The 19,198-nt window shown below is 41.2% G+C and overlaps 1 pseudogene; it reads left to right on the forward strand.

Moving 5' to 3' along the window:
• The first annotated feature begins 1,699 nt into the window (after positions 1 to 1,699).
• On the forward strand, positions 1,700 to 18,480 carry LOC122682721 (annotated as a pseudogene).
• The last annotated feature ends 718 nt before the right edge of the window (positions 18,481 to 19,198 follow it).

The raw sequence follows: 19,198 nt of genomic DNA on the forward strand, positions 1-19,198 counted from the left end.
CGTGTTTCTAAAAAAGTGTCCAGGTGATGCTGATACTTGTGGTCTGTGAGCCACATTTTCAATGGCAAATAAAAAGAAGGTGGCCCCTGCCAGGCCCTTCATGGCTCTCTGCTCTGAAAGCCTTTCTGTTCTAACATGTGGAATCAGCAGCAAATTCTCCTTGCCCATGCTTTTAGGACCATTCCTAAGCAGAAGATATTCAAGCAATTTTAGTTTAATACTTAGAAGACTCAGTTAATATTTCTAGTTAATATTGTACATTTTAAATTTTAAAATAAATATATCCTCATGAAAGACAATTGGTAAAATAGAGAAAGAGAATAATTTTAATCATCCACAGTCTTAGCACCCCAAAATATACCCTATTAATATTTTAATGTTTCCTTCAAGACTTCTTTCTCTGCATAGATTCAGTTGTATATATTTGAAATCATGCTCCCTATCTCAGTTTTGGCAAATTGAATTATGAGTCCCAAGTCTTCTAATAGAACTGGGATTCTAGAGTCCCAATTCCTCTGATAGAATTAGACATCCACAGGCTTGCCATTCTGGTAAACAGTGTCCAATTCTTCACTCCCTTCTAATGTATGTACTCATTCTTGCCAAAGCTGGTGAGCAGAGGATACTTCTTCACACCTTGACTTTGGGCTTGGCCAAGTGACTTAAATTGGTCAAAGGGATATTAGTAGTTATTCAGGTATGGCAAAGTCAACAGATCCAGAAATAAATGCCACTGAAGAGAGAGTTTGTTCACTTACAGATCTCAAGAAAAGGAGATACGCCACACCACAGGCCACACAGGGTCAGTCAGGAGGCAGAAGGAACAAGGGGAAAATGTGGGCACGATCTTTATTGTGGTTTCTGTGGGAAGGAACGGGTGAAGCAGCGTACGCAGATTGACTATTTTTAATAGTTTCAGTGGGTTCTGTGTTGTTCCTAATTGTCTGGCACCTGGCCCTGGGGTGATTAGAGCAGGGAAGTATTGGCCAGGAATGTAAGAGCTCCATAAAAGAGAAGGTTGGGGGTATGGCCTCTATATCAGTTTGCATATGAAAGGCATACTGGAAAAATTTAGCTATTCACTGTCTCCAGGAATTAGCTAATCCTGGGAGGGGCAGTCCCTCCAGTGTCAACAAGGCCCCCAAAATGCTAAAGCATCAAAAATACAGAATAAAAAGACAAAGCAACATGATGCAAGCACAGGCTTGGAATGTGCTGACATGGCTGGGCTTGTTCCCTTGCAATGTGTTTGTCCATCAAGAGACAAGCTCATGCAGCCGAGGCTACAGAACAACCACAAGTGGAGCAGACGTGAACCCAACCCAAGGCCAAGACCTAAGCCCAGCTGCCACTGAGCTGGAAGTTGAGCGAAACCTCAGCCAACCCACATAAGTGAGAAGTTAATGCTTACTGCTGCATGCCTCTAAGATTTTATAGCTGCTTGTTATATAGCATTATTGTGACAATAGCTAACTAAGACTAAAATAAGGACTAGAAATAGGGGACCGCGGTAACAAATCCTAAAACATGTGCCAGCAGCTTGGGGACTAGAGAGCAGGCAACAGGGTTATTGTCACGGGAGGCTGGAACAACCTTGATCCCTGTTATTTAGTGTTGAAACATTTGTTATAGCTGTTACTTTAAATAAACCAAAAGTCTGAAATTGGACTTGATAAAGTTGGCATGACCAGCAAGCGCAATGCACGGTGTTGATAGGATAAGTGGGCTGCTGCTAATTGCATTTGAAAAGGTACTGTAAGAGATGAAAGCAGAGAAAAACAAGGCAAGTTTTCAAAGAATTGAGAGTGAACAGAGCTCAGAAATACTAGCATTTGTAGGAATGGAAAATTCAACTGTTTTGAGAAAAATTTACATCAGCTTGAATTAAAAGTGATCATGGCTCTTTTAGATATGAAAATACCTTCTCTTTCCCCAACTATCTTCAGGCAGGAAGCAAGTTGAGAAGGTTGCTCAGCTACCAAATTGGGCATATTCCCTCATGCTGTCTTCAGACACGGCAAGAGGGAAGTTTTGGCAAAGAAGGACCTCCCAAAGAGTAGTACCAAGAGCTTGAGGGAAGACCAGACTGGGGTATAGGAGGATCCTCCCAGGGCACAGTAATGGAATCTAATCCAAGAACATTCTCTTCAGCCAGGTAGGGGAACCTGGCAACATTTGCCTACCAGGATTTTGCAATTGCTATAAGCCCATGACTACTATATGCTTCTCACTCTTCCCCTATTAGAATGGGGGTGTTTACTGTGGTCATCTTGTTCCTGTTCCACTTTTGTACGCAAGATGTGGGAGGAGAGAGATGACTTGTCTTTTTTAGCTCAAAGGTCTCTAGACCAATAGGAATGACATCTGGATGTAGATCCAGAGGTGCTTTCTTCTTAGCCTGGTGCCATCATGGGATGAGAGTTGGAGGGATGTTGGAATGGGGGTGAGTATATGTGGCAGGGATGTGAATAACAGTGTTGGAAAGCAGACCGTGGTAGGCTGAATTCTCTATTCTGCTGCAATAAAAATTATGTATAACTTTCTTGCCACTTTCTCGCGGCAGGGAGAGGAACTTTTCCACTCCTCACATTTAGGCCAGGTGCTTGACCACGGGACTGGCTTTGGAAAGTTAGCAGACACGAAGCAAGCAGATGCTTAAAACGTGCTGTGCAGACACTGTTGTTCCGGTGCCCCCACGCCCTCTTGCACTCCAGGGGTCCCCCATGAGAAGAGCTTCCCCCAGTAGCAGATGTCCTTCAACACAGGCTCTAAAATGAATACAGTGCATCATACAAAAGCCTGCAGCCAAAGTCAGTTTATCCAAAGCCCAAAGCAGAGCCACATCCTAGCAAATCTGCAAACGTGTGCATGAGAAATAAATGCTTATTGTTGTATGCCACCCAGATTCAGCGCTTCTGTTATAGAGCTTTATTGAGGCAATGGCAGACTGAGACATGTATTTTCCATGTCACTATATATCTTTAAGAACACTTTAGTAGAAACATCAATTGCCTTGAGTAGGTTCACTTAAGTAATCATTCCTTGATTTTTAAATTAAGTTTTTTATCTTTTTTTTCCTAGTGGGTGGAGGGAGCTTTATTTTTTGCTCCTTTTAACCATGTTATAGTAACATGGTGATAATAAATTTTTCCATACTTTGGCTTATTTCAAGGGATTAAAACTGGATAATAACAACTCCATCACAGGTGGTGCTAGTGGTGAAGAACTCGCCTGCCAATGAAGGAGACAAAAATAGGTGCGGGTTCAATTCCTGGGTTGGGAAGATTTCCTGGAGAAGGAAATAGCATCCCCTCCAATATTCTTGCCTGGAGAATCCCATGGACAGAGGAGCCTGGTGGGCTACAGCCCAAGGGGTCATAAAGAGTCGGACATGACTAAAGTGACTTAGCACTTGCAGGGCTGGTGTTAGGATTAAAAGACATCAAACATACGCTAAGCATATTATCTGTTTTATGATCAGCATTCAGTAAATAATCAATTTTATTGTTTTTCGTAGTAGAATCTTAGAAGTTAAAAAAAATCGAACACATTTGACATGAAATGTAAATCTGTTTTCAAAAAAAGTTATACCAATTTGCACTGCTAATAGCAGCATGGTTACCTTCAAACAATTGCGATTTTTTTAAAAACTTTGGCCATTTTGACAGGTGGGAAACAGTATCTCACTGATATTTTAATTTTTATAGCTTTCACTGCAAATAAGATGGAAATTCTTTGATGAATTTTCTAACGTGTTTTTTCTCTTCTGTGAACTAACGGTTAACAGGAGAGTTCCCGTCAGTCCGCATGAGGCTAGCCTTCCTCTGACAGACTTCTCTGCCACCAAAGCCTGACTGAATCCGCCCTGTCATAGTCATGCGTGGCTACCCAACACTAGAAGTAGCTAGTGCCTCCTGTTGACAGGATGTACTGGGTTCAACACCATAAATTATTAAAGTTTATTTCACTTGTTCCTATTTACTTTTTAAAATGTCACTCTAGAAAGTGTTAAATTACATATTCCTCTTGGGCAGTGCTAGTAAGACCCTTGAACATCATTTGTTCTGAAATCCTCTGTGGTTAACATTGCATGGCCATCACCTGTGGTCTGTTGTCAGACCTTCTAGATAATGCTGTGCAAGGTCCAAATCCCTCATCTCCAGTTTCTTCTCCATTTTATTCCCCAAGTCCTACTTCTTCCTGATCCAGTTCCCTCCTCCTGTGGTTGACCTTCCCATGTCTGACAGCACATCTGTTAGATCTCTTATGTTTTCCTTGTGGAGGAAATGGCAAATTTGATAAGGATTTTCAACCTTATAATGTGTTTTAGACAGACTGTATTCTCTTTTATCTGTATGTCCATATCCTAGTTATACTATTTCTATCATCAAAGAATATGATTCTGCAAAGTTCGTGTTTTCTCTTTGAAATGTCACAAACGTACAAAGCTAATAAACAACTTCATATGCTTTCAAAATTCCCCACCTCTGCCCACACTCTCCAACACAACCCTGCATCTTCTCAAACCACATTAGTGAAGACAAATAAAGGTTATGCCTGTAGCCGTTAACAGTCAAAAGGTTCCCTAACACCGACTCCAATTAACCGAAATGTCACAGACATTTACTCATCATTCCTTGGGGGTGTTTTAGTCTAGAGAGCAGGGTGGATATGCGTTAACTTACCTGGCTATAATAGGAAAACCTTAAAAAGCCAGTTATGAAGTATTCTTTAAAAAAAAGTCCTTGCTAATGTAGAATTCTTAATGTATCACAGAATTATCATATGTCACTTGGAAATTCAGTCTCATTTTTTAGATTCACAGTTCTTGCCTGACTGTCTGGATTTTTGTGATTGTGGGGCTTTTTCACTTTAGGGAAATGTCTGTAGCACATTTTAATCCCAGACCAGCTTCCTCCACCCCCCATGCATGCCCAGCACACTTCTCTTCCACCTCCCTTGACACCCCCTAGCCCCGTGGCACCCAGGGAATCAAAAACCAATTTGCATATGTAATCATGTGAAATAAAAAACTCAAGTGTACTCTCTGGGGTACACTCGCTGCCACTCAGCTTCCTGCAACTCGTTTCCTAAGAACCTTTGAGAGATGCTGAGAACACCATGTTGGCCGTTGACCTTTTAACAGTTTGGCCGTTCTCTGTTCCCACTGGCTCGAAGCCCAGCTCTGAGAAGGCACAGGAAGTGGGGCAAAGGAAGAGCTTGCTTCCTTCTAAGACTCTCTGGGGCACACTCGCCGCAGCCGGAGGGGGAGAGCCTGGCAGGCTTTGAATCAATGTACTTTTAAAGCATTCATTACTCTGACAATGTAGTTCCATGAAACTAGCTTTTATTCCTTTTACACAAGTCACACAGAGATTTCCCAAAACATAATATCAGGAAGTCAATAACCACAGCCTTGTTTTATGAATATGAGAAATTGCTCTGAAGATGCCTAAATATTTTGATTAATCTGAAACTAAATGAGCTGATGTGCAGATATTTACAATATCAAAGGACGGCTCTGATCAAATCCGTTTCAAAAATACAACATAAAAGGGTAGGACATTCATCTTAAACAGCAATTTTAAAAATGGGTGCTTTGGTAGTTTGAGGTTTTCAGAATCTGATTAAACATCAGAGTGATCTGTTTGAAGGGAAGGACCTCACTCTGGATTTAGTAGTTAGATCAGAATGTAAAAGCACCTGCTGTACCTCTTGAATGTGAAGTAATAATGAACAATCCCGGTAAATATCTGAACAGCAACTAGTGCTCTTTCACCTATATAGTCTTCTCATCTTTGAAGCAGAATGGGAGATATTATTAGTCTTAATTGCTGATGTTGCTGAGGTCGAAACTTCCTGCTCAGTTGCTGAGGTCTAAGAATCACTCATCCTTCTTGAGCACAGGCATACCCACTCAGGGCAGAATTTCTGCAGATTGAGCTTGAGTTATTTTTAGGTGGGGTTTGAAAAGCAGTTGCAACTCAAGTGGCACAAGTGCACGCCTTCTTGACTCAGCAGCTGAGAGTTCCTTTTCGTGTTCCTCTCCTTCTCCCAACTTCTAGAGCAGTGACATAGAGACCATTTGGGACGGGGTGCATTATGCATGTACCTCATTTCTCCAACATGATTGGAAGCCCCTTGAGGTTTACAACATATGAAACTTTATCACAGGGCTCTGAACATCCCACACTGATAAATGCTCATTGATAATAATGTCCTGTAAAATTTCAGAGCCCACCATGTCCTGACCCCAAGGCAGAAGAGTAAGGGTGTCCAAGGGCTAAGACGTCTTATCAAGGCACAGTCAGAGGACTGGAGCTGAGGAAATGGCAGGGCCTAACCTGGAAGAGAAGTTAATGACTAGAGGTCTTGAGAGAGGAGGCAAAGTCAACAATTAGACATCAGAGAAGAGTTTTCAGTTCCGTTCACATTATTTCTTAAGACTCTTGAAATCATGCTCAGATATAATGGTCAGAGCCCCTAACAGGGTCTGACCCACTGCTGCCCTACACCTCAAATGATGCCCATGTTTCTCCTGTTCTTCCCAGCAGCACAAACCAACTGGCCTCTCCTAGTATTAGCAGGACTATAGAATTTCAGATTTGGAAGGACACTTTCTTGCAACCATCAGTGACCCTACCAATTAGTGCACCCATCAGTGACCCTACCAATTAGTTATCTAAGTTTGTTGCTTCAAGAACAAAGAATTTATTGTGGGTGTGGTGACACAGCTATTTTGTCACATTTTTCTCCTGGCATTTCTTCTTTTCCAAAAATATGGGCAACCCTGATCTTGTTGCTTCAGGGAGAGGAGTCAGCTAGTCAAAAAGTTTTAAAGGTGGGGACTTAGAGTTTGGGGATGATGTATAGACAAAATATATGGGAGAAGTAGGGGTCAGACAGCCATAATTTCATCCACTCCCTGCCTCAGTTCAGTCGCTCAGTCATGTCCAACTCTCTGCAACACCATGAACCGCAGCACGCCAGACCTCCCTGTCCATCACCCGGAGTCCACCCAAACCCATGTCCATCGAGTCGGTGATGCCATCCAACCGTCTCATCCTCTGTCGTCCCCTTCTCCTCCTGCCCTCAATCTTTCCCAGGATCAGGGTCTTTTCAAATGAGTCAGCTCTTCGCATCAGGTGGCCAAAATATTGGAGTTTCAGCTTCAACATCAGTCCTTCCAATGAACACCCAAGACTGATTTCCTTTAGGATGGACTGGTTGGATGGATGGACGGATGGATCTCCTTGCAGTCCAAGGGACTCTCAGGAGTCTTCTCCAACAACACAGTTCAAAAGCATCAATTCTTTGACATTCAGCCTTCTTCACAGTCCAGCTCTCACATCCATACATGACCACTGGAAAAACCATAGCCTTGACTAGACGGACCTTTGTTGGCAAAGTCATATCTCTGCTTTTTAATATGCTCTCTAGGTTGGTCATAACTTTCCTTCCAAGGAGTAAGTGTCTTTTAATTTCATGGCTGCAATCACCATCTGCAGTGATTTTGGAGCCCAGAAAAATAAAGTCTGACACTGTTTCCACTGTTTCCCCATCTATTTACCATGAAGTGATGGGACCGGATGCCATGATCTCAGTCTTCTGAATGTTGAGCATTAAGCCAACTTTTTCACTCTCCTTTTTCACTTTCATCAAGAGGCTCATTAGTTCTTCTTCACTTTCTGCCATAAGGGTGGTGTCATCTGCATATCTGAGGTTATTGATATTTCTCCTGGCAATCTTGATTCTAGCTTGTGCTTCCTCCAGCCCAGCGTTTCTCATGATGTACTCTGCATATAATTTAAATAAGCAGGGTGACGATATACAGCCTTGACATACTCCTTTTCCTATTTGGAAGCTCTCTGCCTAGAATAGGGTTTTCCACGGGCTGAGAAAGAGAAAGTAAAGAGGAGACAACTAGAGCAGACAGAATGGTGGGGGTCCTGGGGCCAAGTTCCCTTCTTTCTGGGTGGTGCTCCTGGGGAAGCAGTCAGATCCCAAAGAGGAAATGGCTTCTTGCAAAGTCTCAGCACAGATGGTCCATTGTCTCTTAAAGTTTCCCTGCCCTTACGTGATACAGCAAAACATCTCTGTGAGCCTCCAACCCTAAAGGGCACAGCTGTGCTACAGGCCAAAGGCAGATTTAGGGTAACTCAACTTCAGCAGATGACTCCCCACTTCCCCAATTTACTAGACATGGACGGAGTAAATCCCTCCAGAACCTTTGTCTCAACCCAGGACTGAAGAGAGAAACAAAAACTACCTGAAATTATTACTCTTAGCTAGGCAGTAGGAGAGTTAACATAGAATTGATTTAGAAGAAATGTTTACGTTACTTTCTTAACTGAGTCTTTGGAATGAGATTCATATATCTACTATACATATAAAACATCTATAACTACCTAACACACAATAAATGCTCAAAGCATTATTTATGTTATTAATATTTTTATTAGTGAATTCAAAGTCAACTATAAAATCTGACAAACCTAGACAGCATATTAAAAAGCAGAGACATTACTTTGCTGACAAAGGTCTGTATTGTCAAAGTTATGGTTTTTCCAGTAGTGAGAATTGGACCGTAAAGAAGGCTGAGGGCCAAAGAACTGATGCTTTTGAACTGTGGTGTTGGAGAAGATTCTTGAGAGTCCCTTGGACTCCAGGGAGACCAAACAGGCAATCATAAAGGAAACTAACCCTGAATATTCACTGGAAGGACTGAAGCTGAAGCTCCAATACTTTGACCACCTGATGGGAAGAGCCGACTCATTGGAAAAGATCCTAATGCTGGGAAAGATTGAAGGCAAAAGAAGAAGGGCATGACAGAGGACAAGATGGTGGGATGGCATGATCGACTCAATAGATATGAGTTTGAGCAAGCTCTGGGAGGTGGTGAAGGACAGGGAAACCCGGCGAGCTGTAGTCCATGGGGTCACAAAGAGTTGGACATGACTGAGCAACTGAACAACAACATAAAATCTGAAAGGTATTTTTCATTTGTACACTGTCAGTTGAATTCCACATTTTTGTGTCCAGACGGAAAATGTTGATTCAGTTCATTGCTCTCTTAAAATCCCTTCTTAAAAAAAGAAAATGTTAATCAGATATTTATCGTCCCTTTAAGGGAAATAAAGAAGGAGAGAGTATGGTGTATATGTCTTCGTTCCACAGAATTTGTCGTAGTTGTTTCATTCAGCACTTTGCCAATTCCTTGGGCAAGAGGAGGAACAGGCATACATCCTATGAGATTTTTTCACTCAGCTAGATTTGACCATTTGTTCCAACAATGCTATTTTAAGTCTCAGTTATGCTAACCAGTATTTTGGCTGCCCACTCAATAGCACATGATCTTAATTAATCACCATATGACTCTACTTCTTCAACAGCTTCTGCTCCTACCCCTTGCTCTTTCATGTTACCATTTCTGCAGACCTCTCATTCTTAGAGCACTCAGTCCGTCTCCCTCTTCCTTTCCTTCATCCTGAGGTGAGGGTGTAGCCCTACAGCTGAGGACTGATGCACAAAAGTCATACATCAATGCCAATTAGTGTCACAGCAAACCATGTCTCCAAACCACGTGTGCCCTCAACACTGTGTAGCAGTGTCCGCCTCCCTCATCCAGGGTAACAGCACTCTCTTTTGGTTCTCCTCTCATCAAACTGAGCTTTGTCTCTCAGGCCTTTGTAAGTACCTTTCTTCTTTTCTTTACTATTGGTGTTCCCTGCATTCTAGCTCTCTTCCCACTCAACACTCAGAAATTTCAGCCACTGTGAAAATCGGACAATCATACACACTAATTAACCCCACATCTGTATCTCCAGTCCAGGGCCTCTGAGCTCCATAGCTGTATCTTAACAGACATCTCAACATCACTGATATATTTTAAGTCTAAAGGTAATTTGTCTTCTATTATTCCATTCAGCAGCTACTGCCTTTTCAATTTTGGTAAAGACCGCCACCACTCCTTTTGTGTACCTGGTCAGATTTCTGTCTCATTGCTTCCTAGAACACTTGATTCTATCCCATGGTCATTAATAAATGAACGTATTGCTCATTTCTCCAATAAAAATGTGACAGACACTATCCCTGCACCTAGTTGGTATTCAATAGCTATTCACCAGATGATTGACTAATTTTCATGATCTAGTAGCTCAATAATCTTCTCAGAAAGGAAAATGACAAAACTCAACATTTAGGAACTAATGTTTATAATCATCTTTTACCTTTTCTAAATGCTTATGAAAGTGAAAGTCTCTCAGTCATGTCTGACTCTTTGCGACCCCATGGACTATACAGTCCACGGAGTTCTCCAGGTCAGAATACTGGAGTAGGTAGCCTTTCCCTCCTCCAGGGGATCTTCCCAACCTAGGGATCGAACTCAGGTCTTCCATATTGCAGGTGGATTGTTTACCAGCTGAACCACAAGGGAAGCCCTCTAAATGCTTATAAACAATCTGTATACTGCTTCACTTGGGGTAAACATCAAGCTTATCAGTTTATAAGACATGAAGTTATAAGACTGAGTAGATTTGTCTCTTCTGGAAATCAGAATAAATCCTGTGTCATATGTGTTGGACATATGCTCATGCAATGTGATTCCTCATAGATTGCCATTTGTGGTTTCCCAATCTTGCCTGCCCTTTTCCTAGTAGCATACGGGACTTCCCAGTTGGCACTAGTGGTAAAGAATCCACCTGCAATGCAGGAGCAGCAGGAGACATGGGTTCGATCCTTGGGTCAGGAAGATCCCCTGGAGGAGGGCATGGCAACCCACTCCAGTATTCTTGCCTGGAGAATCCCATGGACAGAGGAGCCTGGCAGGCTAAAGTCCATAGCATCTCGAAGAGTCGGACATGACTGAAGTGACTTTGCACACACACATGACGTAGCTAATGTGAACTCATTTGGATGGCTCTCTTCCTGTCTCTAAGAAACTTAGATTCCTCTTACCAATGTTTATTCTTCCTTTTCTGACTGCAAATACTTCTCTTTGACCAAGAAGAAAAAAAAAAAAACTGTAGTTTGATAGTTCTGCTTTTTTTCCTGTTGTCTGTTAACATTACACAATTTCTCTAAGTAGCAGGTACCCCTTCCTTATTTTTCCTGCCTTTCCTTCCTCCTCCTTTTGTTGTCCTATGTCCTCTTTGCAAACTGCTACTCAGTTTGGATTTTAAACTTCCTGATCCAGCTTTCCCATGTTCCCAATGCTTTACATTTCTGCTTAGATGTTTCCTCTCCTTCCAGCTTCTGGTTACATCATTTTAAAATCTATATTAAAATCTCAGCAATAAAACTGGCAGATAGAAGTTATTGAACACTTTATTGTGTAGCAAGCACCATGCAATCTTTTAATTCCACAATAAAACCAGTGGAAAGTGAAAGTGAAGTCGCTCAGTCATGTCCAACTCTTTGCGACCCCGTGGACTGTAGCCTACCAGGCTCCTCTGTCCATGGGATTCTCCAGGGCAAGAATACTGGAGTGAGTTAGTGGAGTAGGTATCAAAAGTTTATAAATAACAGAAGTAAATCCAACAAACCACCAAAGTAGTAATTAGTAAAACTTTACTGCACACACACCAAAAAGACAGTTTGCAAACTGGGAAAACTCAAACCAAAATATGGAAGGAGGCTCTGGGGTATATTTTTGTAAGGCAGCTTGTGTTAAGTCACTTCAGTCATGTCCAACTTTGTGTGACCCTGTGGGCTGTAGCCCACCAGGCCCCTTTGTCCATGGGATTTGTAAAGCAGCTTATAAAATGACAAAGCAGTGAAGTGACTATTTATTCTTCACAGTGATAGACTATAATATTAGAATTTCCTTAAGTGATAGGGAACTAACCCGTGGTTACCGTGACAATTTTGGGAAACAGTTTAAGTTTTCCTTATGATTTCCAGAGGCATCAGCAAGAAATGACCCAGGTCAAGTTAAGTCTTGCAAAATAAACTAAATTAATTTCTGCTGGTTTCGTCTGCTTAGGGAATTTTCAAGGCTGGTTTCCATTTGTTTTTTTATTTTAACATATGTATCGTTAAAAATCCCTCTATTATAGATGAGGAAATGAGTCTTAATAAGATTCAAAAGCTTTCCACGGTCACAAAGCTGGTAAAAGGCAGAGCCAGGAGCTCAAACCCAGTTATAAATGACTGAAATCCTAAGTTTGAGGTTTATTGGCAAACTCTTCTTATGTGTGTGAAAGTTGCCATGAAACAGGTCACAAAGTCAAGTCTGAGTAAAAAGGCCAAAGGGTCTGTATTTTAAACATGTTGAAATGTTCTTTGCTTCCACAAAGACAAACAGTTCTCCTTTTTTTCTTTTTTTTTTTTAAATTTTCCCACTATCTGGAGAGATACATAGGGGAAAATATTTCTCTAAATAGACCAAAGGCAGTAATGTGAGCTTGGTGATAAAGTGGCAGCAGATACCCAAGGTACAGGAACCAGTATGTGGAAAGACCATGCTTTGCTGGAAAGCACATTTCCTACCTCAGTGGTTCTCCAAGTATGGACCCCAGACCTGCAGCATGAGCCTCACCTGGTAGATTGTCAGAAATACACATTTTTGGATCATGACCCACTGAATCGAAAACTCCCTGGTGAGACCTGCAATCTGTGGCTTATCAAGGCCTCCAGGTGATTTTAATATACTGCATGCCCACCTAAAATGTTTGAGAACCACTGCTCTCCATAAAACGGACACCTACCACTCTGTTCCAGCTTCTTGCTACCAGGAAGGGAATATGAATCCCAGGTCTTCAGACTCTCCATGTTTAAGAAAGCTGGAAGTCTCAGTTATTTTCATTCTCCCAATTTTAAAATACTGCCTGAAATGTTTTTAATACTGTATAAGCTAAACAAAACATGTTTACAGGCAGGTTCTGGACTGCAGACCATGAGTTAAAGACTTTTGAATAGAATTGAGTTACAGTAAATATTGGAGTTATTTTATTAGTAGCTATATATTGAAATGTCAATTAATTGGCCAAACAAATTGCAATCTCCTCTTCATTACAACTGCTTGTTGTTGGGGAAAGTGTTGCCTACCTTACGACCACCAAATGGAGTTTAAATGTTTTGATCATTGAGCATTTGGGGCCTTAAGGACAATGGAAAATTATTGACAGATTCAAATACAGCCATGATTTTCTAAAAGTTGAGTCTTTAAAGATCAGTTTGATTGTATTATGGACACTCAATGGGAAAGTATAGATACAGAGCAGAGCGATTAGAAAATTATTCCAGGAGTCCTAGTGGGAGATGGTGTTGGTAATAAAATTAAGGAGAATTACACAGGTTTAGGAAGCACTTGGGCTTCCCAGGTGACGCTAGTGGTAAAGAGCCCACCAACTGGTGCAGGTTAGATGTCAGAGACACGGATTCCATTCCTGGGTGAGGAAGATCCCCTGGAGGATGTCACGGCAAATCCACTCCAATATTCATGCCTGGACAGAGGAGCCTGGCAGGCTATAGTCCATAGGGTTGCAAAGAGTCAGACATGACTGAAGCGACTTAGCACGCAAGCACAATAAGCATTTAGGAAGTTGAATTGATATGGCTTTGTGGTTACTGGTCAGACTTCAATAAGTCAGAAGGCCCAGGTGCCATGGGCCATCACTGGAACTAGACTGCAGCATGCATGCTCCAGATGACTCCGACTACTCACCCCAGTGCTCCAGAGAAGCCCAATCTTATTCCAGCTCTCTGCACCCGCTGCCTCCTTCACCCCATGCCTACACCATTCTCTGAAGTCCTAGGCTTCATACACCACATTTACAAATGCATATACGGCCTTGAGAAAACAACCACCATTTACTAATCCTATGTGAAACTATGTTGAGTTACAAAACAATCAACTTCTGGAAAATAGCCTGTCTACTTTAAGTTAGCTATTCCTTGCCCTCTGTTCATTATAGGATATATTTAGAGCCCATTATCACTTAGCTATTAATTCTAATAAAGTTCTGAACCTCTAAAACTATTTTTCTATGTCTCATTTTCCTTTATTAGCACAATTTCATCCTGCTGACCTGACGAAGGTCTTCTTGCTCATCAATCAAAATCGAAGGCATAGTTTTGATGTTACATCTACACTGAAACACTGAACCTCTCAGTTTAGGGTATATTTATGACTTGGGGTATTATGAATTTCCAGGGCAAAATAAATCAGCACCAACTATTTTTGTACTCCATCACCATCCTAATGACAATATGGTAGATAAACATTCATAATCTGCTTATTTCTTTTAGGAATTTAGAATTTAGATCATTAATACTCAGCAAAAAAATGATGGGCAATACACATAAAAAGAAAATATTAATATTAGGTCAGGAATATAGGCAATACACATATCAACACAATGCCTAGTAGAGCATCTTTTGAAATACAATAATCATTTGGAAATTCTTCATCAGCTTAGAACTATCTTTTTCAACCTAGGAATGATTATAAAGGGACTGGGTCAGCATAAACTCCCATTAAGATCTCATCCCGTTAACAGATGGAAATATGAACCAAAATTAAGAATATATATTTTTACATCCTGTATAATGTTACATGCTTTCCACTCATTCTCAGACCCACTGCCCTAAATTTAACTTTCTTTGGTAAGTAAAGCTCAGGTACAAACTGTGGGCAAAATGGAGACAGCATGAGGCCAACAAGGAATACAAGATTTAGGACAGAAAAGGTGGCCCATCAACACTTCTTAGGTCCTGAGAAGAGCTCCCTTTCTCCTTTCATGATACTAGAAACCTAGGGAGACAGAAAGAAATATGGACAGATGTAAGACAGACAGACTTGTCCCCTGGCTCTAGTTGTTTTTCAACAATACCGCAAAAGCGGTATTTAGTGAGATGAAGTCCTGTCCAAGGCATCCTGATGATGGCTGGCTATTTAGTGAGAAGAAACACTAGGACATGATCCAGATGAAGAAATGGACTTCCCACTTGTACAGGAAAATTGAGGGTTTCATATCTTCTTCACTGTGGGCTATCTTTTGCTGTAAATCTAAATGGAGGTATTTACAGCCTAGTGGGATTAGGAAAGAGGTGGGTGACACAAACAGCTTCCAATCATTCCCAGGGGGGAAAAAAGTGAGCAACAGTTCCACTACTACTGTGTCTTCCAGGATTATTAAAACAAAAAAATTGGGGGTTTAGAATTGATGCTGGGAAAGTATTATCTTTATAGGAGATACAAAAGCTACATAGTAATAAAACAAATCGTAGGCAAAAATTATCACCTCCCTGGATGCCATTCCTTAAATAACACCTTCTTGGTTAAACTTAGTACATTTTATCAGTAACCATAATGGCATATGGATTTTAATATTGCTGCTAAATTCCATACAATTGATAAATGCAAAGATGAATTAGCATGATTTCCTTTTCTCAACAGAACTAAGCTGATGTGAAGTTGGGCCACCCTGTACAACAGAACCAGAATTTTTCTCCCTTTCAAGGTTATGGAGAAGGAAACTGAGCAAATAAATTGAATTTAAATAATGAAAGAGATGGGTCTAATATTTATCAAGCATGTCTACCTAGGCTAAAATATTTAATCCTTTCAAAGCCATCTTTCAGAGGCATGTGTGTGTGTGTGTGTGCACGCTAAGTCACTTCAGTCATGTTTGACTTTTTGTGACCCTATGGACTGTAGTCTGCCAGGCTCCTCCATTCAAGGGATTCTCCAGGCAAGAATACCGGAGTGGGCTGCCATGCCCTCCTCCAGGGGATCTTCCCAATCCAGGGATCAAACCCAGGTCTCTTACGTCTCTTGCATTGGCAGATGGGTGCGTTACTAGTAGCACCATGTCAGATGGAAGCCCATCTGAGGCACAGGTGTTATTTTATACTTTATAGGTAAAGAAACTGAGGCTTAGGAATTTAAGCAGCTAACTGAAGGTGGCACAGCCAGAGAGTGGCAGGAGCTGGATGCAAACCTAGGTATATTTTATGTGTATATTTCTTATTCCAAATTCTGGGCTCCTTCCTCACGCATTTTAGTTAACACTGGAGCCATTTTACAGATAAGAAAACTGATCATTAGCTTTTTCTATCCTTTGACAGGTAAGAAAACTGCAACTCCTAGTAGTTAAGCTTTTTCCCAAAGTTACATAATTTCTTAATGCCACAGAATTCAAACCTGCTTTTTCACAACAGATTGGCTGCCAGGACACAAGCATCACAACTAAATCTAAGCCAAAATGGGAAGGAAAAAGACTCATGTCAATATTGTTCTCACTAGACAGAGATTACAGCAAGTCTACACCACAAGATCTACAAACAGGGTGGTATCAACAAAAGAACCATAGAAAAAATTTGAGAAGGAGGTGACTGATACACGATAGGATTTCTTCAAGTATGCCTGGATCTTGGACAAAATGAAAGCTGCATGTGGGCTTGGTATCATCATTGATATTTCCCTGTAGAAATTCAAGACCAGCAAGTAGTATCACTGATGCCCTGGAACACAGAGACTACCAAAAGCATGACAATAGGCACAGGTTAGGCTGACTGTGCTGTCCTGACTGTTGCTGCCGGTGTTGGTGAAGTTGAAGCAGGTATCTCCAAGAATGGGCAGACCCGTGAGGGTGTTCTCTTCTGGCTTATAAACTGAGAGTAAAACAACTAATTATTGGTATTAAAATGGATTCCACTGAGACACCCGGCAGCCAGAAGAGATACGAGGAAATCATTAAGGAAGTCAGCACCTACATTAAGAAAACTGGCAAAAGCTCCAACACAGTATCATTTGTACCAGTTTCTGTTTGGAATAGTGACAGCATACTGCAGCCAAGTGCAAACACGCTTTGGCTCAAGTAATGGAAAGTCACTCATAAAAATGACAATGCCAGTGAAACCATGCGGCTTGAACCTCTGGATCCTGCCACCAACTCTTGCATCTGACAAACCCTTGCATCCACCCCTCCAGAGTGTCTACAAAATTGGTGGTATTGGTACTGGCCTTGTGGAGACCGGTGTCCTCAAACCCAGCATAATGGTCACATTTACTCTAGTCAACATTACAACTGAAGTCAGATCTTTTGAAATGCATTGTAAAGCTTTGAGTGAATGACACAAATAGTGGAAAATTCTTAAAGAGATGAGAATACCAGACAACCTTACCTGCCTCCTGAGAAACCTGTACATAGGTCAAGAAACAACAGTTAGAATTGGACATAGAACAATGAATGGATTCAAAACTGGAAAAGAAGTACACCAAGGCTGTATATTGTCACCCTGCTTATTTAACTTCTATGCAGGGCACATCATGCGAAATGCCTGGCTGGATGAATCACAAGCTGGAATCAAGATTGCCAGGAGAAATATCAATAACCTCAGATAAGCAGATGAGGCAGATACCACCAGTATGGCAGAAAATGAAGAAGAACTAAAGAGCCTCTTGATGATGGAAAAGAGAAGAGTGAAAAAGTTGACTTTAAATTTAACATTCAAAAAACGAAGTTCATGGCATCCAGTCCCATCACATCATGGCAAATAGATGGAGAAACAGTGGAAATGGTGATGGATTTTATTTTCTTGGGTTCAAAAATCACTGCATACAGAGACTGCAGCCTTGAAATTAAAAGACACTTGCTCTTTGAAAGAAAAGCTATGACAAACCTAGACAGCATATTAAAAAGCAGAGACATCACTTTGTCAACAAAGATCTGTATAGTCGAAGCTATGGTTTTCCCAGTATGGATGTGAGAGCTGGACCATAAAGAAGACTGAGTGCCAAAGTATTGATATTTTTGAACTGTGGTGCTGGAGAAGACTCTTGAGAGTCCCTTGGACTGCAAGGAGATCCAACCAGTTAATCCAACAGGAAGTCAACCTGAATATTCACTGCAAGGACTGATGTTGAAGCTGAACCTCCAATACCTTGGCCATCTGATGTGAAGAGCCGACTCACTGGAAAAAACCCTGATGCTAGGAAAGATTGAGGCAGGAGGAGAAGAGGACGACAGAGGATGAAACGGGTAGATGGCATCATTGACTCGATGGACAGGAGTTTGAGCAAACTCCTGGAGATAGTGAAGGACAGGGAAGCCTGGAGTGCTGCAGTCTCTGGTGTCACAGAGAGTCAGACATGACTTAGTGACTGAACAAGGACAACTTTCTAGGGACAAGATGGGCTTCAATGTCAAGAACACGTCTTTCAAAGATGTTGGTTGTAGCAGTGTGACCGGTGAAAACATAAATGACCCACCAGTGGAAACAGCTGGCTTCACAGCTCAGGAAATTATCCTATGGCATCCAGTCCCAATCACTGCCGGCTCTGCCCTTGTGCAGGGCTGTCACATAGCTCGTGTTGCTTCCAAGTTTGCTGCACTGAAGAAGAAGGTTGATTATTATTCTGGGAAGAAACTGGAAAGTGGCTCCAAGTTCTGTAAAGCTGGTGACACTGGCATGGTTCATATGGTTCCTAGAAAGCTCGTGCATTTTGAGAGCTTTTCTGACAGTCCTCCTTAGGATTTCGCTGCTTGTGACATGAGACAGATGGCTGTCTTGAGTGTCATCAAGCAGTGGATGAGAAAACAGCTGGAGCTAGGAAGATCACTAAGTCTACCCAGAAAGTTCACAAAACTAAGTGAATAATATGCCTAATGCCTGCCACCCCAGTCTTAATCAGTCCTTAAGTGTGGAAGCATATTCTCAGAACTGTTTGCTTCTGTTGGCCATTTAAGTTTAAAGGTAAAAGACTTGTTAATGGTAATGCATTATAAAACTTTAGAAGGAAAAGCAAATGTGTTGTGGACTGCTTGTGTTTTTGTGTGTATGGAAAGTTTAAGTTGTCAGTTTTTCAAATCAGCAATGTTTTTGGCCTTTTTTGAAAAATTTTTATTGGAGTATAGTTGATTTACAATTTCTGTTAGTTTCTGATATACAGTAAATATAATAGCTTTGAAACATATACATTACCATATGTAAAATAGCCAGTACAAATTTGATGTATGATGCAAGGAACAAAAAGCCAATGTTCTATGATAACCTAGAGGGGTGGAATGGGGAGCGAGGTGGGTGGGGAGGTTCAAGAGGAAGGGGCCATATGTATACCTAATGCTGATTCATGTTGATGTATGGCAAAAAACCACCACACTATTGTAAAGTAATAATCCTCTAATTTAAAAAATACAATATAAAAATAAATAAAATCAGTAATATCTAATGGAAACAAGTTGACCAAAAA

Source organism: Cervus elaphus, chromosome 1 (assembly GCF_910594005.1).
Source record: "Cervus elaphus chromosome 1, mCerEla1.1, whole genome shotgun sequence".
NCBI classification, from domain to species: Eukaryota; Metazoa; Chordata; class Mammalia; order Artiodactyla; family Cervidae; genus Cervus; species Cervus elaphus.